Genomic DNA, 6,000 nt, shown 5'->3' on the forward strand with positions numbered 1-6,000 from the left:
AACACTAAAATAGATATATCTCTGTAACTTAGCCAACAATTAAAAAATGCAAGTACCAGAATTTCCAAAAAAGGCATCGTTATAAAAGAAATTTAATGACTTGTGAGTACCTCAAATTCCCCTAAAACATAAAATCGTCATCGTCTTCAAGAGTCAGATCTTTTGGCCTGTTCAGAATCAGATTTGTTAATGCCATATCTTTAAGGGACTTCCGAAGTTTCTCTTACCTCTTGGGATAGTGTGCTGGAGCTTTATGTTATCTCGTTATTATACAAATGTTGGACATGGTCTTTCCAGTTCAGTCGCAATTTTCAATTATATTTGTAACGGCTTCAACATTTAGTTCTTGTCTAACAGGCTATCGGTGTTTCTTTTATGGTCCACTAATGAATATCCCGGGTGAAACTTCATCTCTGATGGTTCGATTCACCGTCACTGGTAAGATTTTAGGATAAAACATTCGCTGTCATACAACAGCACACACAGAGCTATTAATTTGTGTAATGTAAGTATTGTTTTTTGCAGTACGTTATGTTCTAATGTACGCTGTACAACCCCACAGGCAGCCTAATTATTTGTTGAATTAATTATTTGTCCACATGTAACAATTTGGTTCCTCTCGGTCCCAGTCTTTGAAATCCCATTACTTTCACTTTCTTTGTCGATGCACTCACTCCTTACTTAATGGCCTCAAGATTGATTTTTTTTTATTTTTTACATAATAACCTGATCATTCAAATTCTGAAGGTAGGAGTGGTAAAATGAAGGGAGCGAAAGCCTATTTACAATTTGTACAGAAACCAGATAGCAGTTATAAGAGTCGAGGGGCATGAAAGTTAAGCAGTGGTTGGGAAGGGAGTGAGACAGGGTTGTAACCTATCCCCGGTGTTATTCAATCTGTATATTGAGCAAGCAGTAAAGGAAACAAAAGAAAATTTTGGTGTAGGAATTAAAATCCATGGAGAAGAAATTAAAACTTTGAGGATCACCGATGACATTGTAATTCTGTCAGAGACAGCAAAGGACTTGGAAGAGCAGCTGATAGGAATTGACAATGTCTTGAAAGGAGGATATAAGATGAACATCAACAAAAGCAAAACGAGGATAATGGAATGTAGTTGAATTAAGGCGGGTGATGCTGCGGGAATTAGATTAGGAAATGAGGGGCTTAAAGCAGTAAATTAGTTTAGCTATTTAGGGGTAAAAGAACTGGGGATGGTCTAAGTAGAGAGGACATAAAATGTAGACTGGCAATGGCAAGGAAAGCGTTTCTGAAGAAGAGAAATTTTTTTTTCATCGAGTATAGATTTAAGTGTAGGAAGACGTTTCTGAAAGTATTTATATGGAGTGTAGCCATGTATGGAAGTGAAACGTGGACGATAAATAATTTGGACAAGAGGAAAATAGAAGCTTTCGAAATGTGGTGCTACAAAAGAATGCTGAAGATTAGATGGTGTAGTGGGACACGAAATTGAAGCGTCACCCATCCACCAGTGTCAGCCCAGTTTGCAGGTGAATATAAGTTAATTTTAGTGTTTTTTGTTTATGTATTTTTGTAATATTTGTAATAGTTGTGAATTGTCTAAAGTTTTGTATTTAATTTTTTATGTTTCATGTACGGAGAGGGCGGCGCAACGAACGGAGACAGCATCTTCACTGCCGTGGCCAGAGAGAAAATTGCTGGCCACGATACGTCGCGGGTCGATAGGCAGAGAGCAAGAGAATATCCTGAAACCGAGTTGTAGCGTCGTGCTTCTAAAAACTGAAAAAATTAGATTTTGTAATTTTGTACAACAATGACGTCATAGAAAGTTTAATAATGTTGTAAATGGTCAGTCCTATCTTGTGAAGGCTCAGGTTCACGTCTATATGTAGGATACTGCTAAAGTCCAAATACGTGTTCCGGGAATTTATTTATGAAGAATTATGTGAATGAATTGATTATTAATTTTGACAACGTTCATCGCGAGTTTGTATCTGGAAAGTTTATTCAATGTGGTTCTAATATTTGTTAAATCAGATAACTTGCATTAATATAATTTCTGAGAAGAAACAAAACGACATATAAATTGGAAAATGTTTGCGCAAACCAATTGGATTGAGAGATGTAATTCGGCGCATACGACTCAAATGATGATGTTTTACAGTTTCGTTCAAGAACCATTCAGAGACAATTCAAAAAGAATTTAAATAATTTTGAAGTGTGTTGTAACTGACGTAGGTGACGAAGTCTGCACATGGTCATATGTCAAAAGAAAATCATTTATACAAAACTTGCGTCGTTACACTACAATGGGTAGATCACATAATCAATGAGGAGGTATCGAATAGAATTGGAGATAAGGGAAATTTGTGGCACAACTTTACTAGAAGAAGGGATCGGTTGGTAGGACATGTTCTGAGCCATTAAGGGATCACAAATTTAGCATTGGAGGGCAGCGTGGAGGGTAGAAATCGCAGAGGGAAACCAAGAGATGAATACACTAAACAGATTCAGAAGGATGTAGGTTGCAGTAGGTACGGGAGATGAAGAAGCTTGCACAAGATAGAGTAGCATGAAGAGCTGCATCAAACCAGTCTCTGGACTGACGACCACAACAACAACAACAACAACAACAACCTGATCATCAGTAGATAGCATCGTCATGAAATTGCGGTTATCACTTTTTAATGTGTCATGTAATATATTCAACCTTTTGTGAATGATATCGTCAGTACAAACACTGAAAAGGGCGGGAGACAGTGGGCCACCTTTCCCGTCTTCTACATTGGTATCAGCCGACTCTGTCCCATTCTTTACACTAGGGATCTGTACCTTATAATTTTTCTTTAATGTTGAGTTGCCGTATTCAGACACGTAATACGTTGGTAATTTAAACTCTCTTATTAGCTCATTTCCTTTTTACGAAGTGAAAAGACATTCGGAACGTGTACTACCTTTTGAATGCTTTGTTTCGCCTTCCATAAATGTCACATTCTATTTCACGCAACTTCTCTGTTTAATTTTCAGTGTTTTTTTTAATTACGAAAGCAGTTTTTTTATCATATTATAAGGTAATGACAATAGTTTTAGAAGCGCCTGCTTTCTTTCTTTTGTTTATTTGGTAATACGACCGTTCTCAATAGTTAATCCTCTTCTAGAATACTCATTTTTCTTCATTCCTAAGGTTTCAGTTTTTTAATGTTTTTATTTTATTTTTAGTCGTATTGGTGCAGCCCGCCACAAATTCTTTATATTACTTTTCTCGTCGATTCTCCGGAGAACCTCTTTATTTTTTATCAGATCAATCCATATAATTTTCAACATTGTTCTGTACCACCACATCCCAAATGCTTCGACTCTCTTCTAATCTGATTTCCTCATAGACCACGTTTAAGTCGCATACAATGCTGTGCTCCAAACGTACATTGTCAGAAATTTCTTCCTCAAGTATATTTCTATGTTTGGTACTGGCAGACTTCTCTAGGCCTGGAATGTGCTTTTCGCCATGCTAATCTCCTTATTACGTCCTCTTTTTTCCTCCCGTGATAGGTTAGTTTGCTATCTAGGGAGCAGAATTCCTTAACTTCATTTTGTCCTTGACCACCAATCCTGATGCTGAGTTTCTCGATATTCTCTTTTCTGGTTCCTCCCATTAAATCCACATTCTCTACTTTTTAGGCTGTTCATTCATCCATCATATACTTTAATTCCTCACTTTCACTCAGGGCACCGATGACATCACCGCATATTACCACAGATATCCTTGCCCCTAGAAATTTCATCCCACTCTTAAACGCTTCCTTTATTCTCGTCATTGCTTCTTCGACGTATAGATCCGTGGACTTCATTCTTTGTGTTCCACTCGTATTGTTTCCTCTTGGCACTTGTGCGTACTGAATGTTACCCGACTTTCCCTATAGCTTACATCTATTTTTCTCAGAATTTCCAACATCTTGCACTATTTTACATTGTCGAACGCTTCTCCAAGTCGACAGTCACTGTCTTGATTTTTCTTTATTCTCGCTTCTATTGCCAATCGCCACAACAGAATTGCCTCTCTCGTGGCTTCACCTTTCTTAAGCCAAATTGATCGTCACCTAACACATCCTATATTTTCTTTTCCATTGATCTGTATATTACCCTTGTCAGCAACGTGGATGCATGAGCTGTCAAGCAGATTGTGCGATTATACTAGCATTAGTAGGCTCTGGAAATCTTCGGAATTTTGTGGATGTTATTTTTCTGAAAGTTTGGTGGCCAGACTCAAGCATTCTACACATCAACTGAACAGTCGCTTTGTTGCTACTGCTCCCAGTGATTTTAGAAATTATAATACTATCTTGTCTATCGCATGTTGCGTATTTGATGTTAATCTTCCACAGCGCTTTTAAATTTTGATTCTAATACTGGATATCCTACCTCTTCTATACCTCCTCATGTTTCTTCTTCTACCATGTCATTTGACATGTTTTCCACTCATGGTGGCTCTTTCCACCCCTCTAACCGGATAGGTGACTAATCCGCTCTCTGTTCTACATTTACCGGAGTAATTTCGAAAGCATTCTTAACGTTACCACCAACCTTGCTTTTAGTGTCACCGAATACTGATTTAACCTTCCTATATGCTGGGTCAGTTTTTCCGACACTCATTTTGTTTTCGATTACTTCACATTCAGAGTTATAATTTCTATAATACTGTTACATTCTCCATATCGTGTTAGCTATTGGTTGCATTTGCATTTCCCATTCGGTCTCAGTGTGATACAATAGCTAGACACTGTATACTTGGAATAAGTTTCTACATCTGACTTGGTGTTCATGCGTAGTTTCATCAATTTTTTAAAAACGAGTTACAGCACGTCTTACCTAAAAAGTGACATGATTATATATCCAAGCTTCTGTGGATTCTTCAGTCTTTTATTCTTTCCCACACCTTTTTATTTACAAGAATATCAAAACATAACATAGATATGGCTATATGTATATGTGTACGTGTGTATGTTCTACATCTTCACCCAAACCGCTGAACCGCTGTCAACCAAACATGGTACACGTTTCCTTTACTGTCAGGCAACAATCGCTGTGGGGGCAAGTACCACCAATATATTACACTTCAGGGAATATGACGTCTTAATCACTGAGAAGTGTGAAAACTGCCACAGTATGCTTAAGGTTAAAATTTATTACTTCCTAGTTAATAACTCAAATCGCAACATATTTCGGAAGCACTTATGATATATACCCTGAATATTCCCACCTAAATATATCAGTGTACAACACATTATTCAATAGATACCCCTTATTTCGACGAATCTCCCCTTTCACTTCAAGAGACTGCGGACATGCGTTTACCGTTGCAATTAAGAAGTCACAGAGGCGGTCTATTAAATACTGAAGAGTGGACATCTCGATGATTCCCTCAGGGATAACACTTTTGGCCAAGGGTAGGCCCACACACAAATTTCTTCATCGCATCTCCTGGATATGTAACTAGAAATATGGTTTATAATCACATTCTGAGTTAAATAAACATTACAAGCAATTGATATTTTGTGTACTGTGTTCCTTGATTTGTGTACTGTGCTTTTACATTTGTAGATGATGCGTATTTCGTTGCACGATTGTTTCATAATTTAAAAAAATTTTCCCGGATACATGGAAATTAAATTTTTATACATTGGCGAAATGAATATCCAGGCAAGTCAGCTTTGTCTATTACTGAAGATATACTTTTAAGGGCCCAAAGAAAATTTACGGATGTGACAATGTTTAAGACTAAAGGTTTTATCTTTCTTAATTAGTTATGTTTGCAAAATATAGTAAGCTTCTTTCCATTGATATTCAGTGTACTTTCACCCTTAAATCCTTAACCCTGGAGGGCTCGCATGGTTTCTGCCATTCCGATTAAACCAGATTAGGTGCGCTCTCCACACTTCCGCTACAGTAAAACCTGTGGAGACGGGCGAAGAAACGGAGATAGATGCTACCGCTGCATTTGTATTCTTTACCAACGCCGT

The sequence above is a fragment of the Schistocerca piceifrons genome, chromosome 3 (assembly GCF_021461385.2).
Source record: "Schistocerca piceifrons isolate TAMUIC-IGC-003096 chromosome 3, iqSchPice1.1, whole genome shotgun sequence".
Taxonomy (NCBI): Eukaryota; Metazoa; Arthropoda; class Insecta; order Orthoptera; family Acrididae; genus Schistocerca; species Schistocerca piceifrons.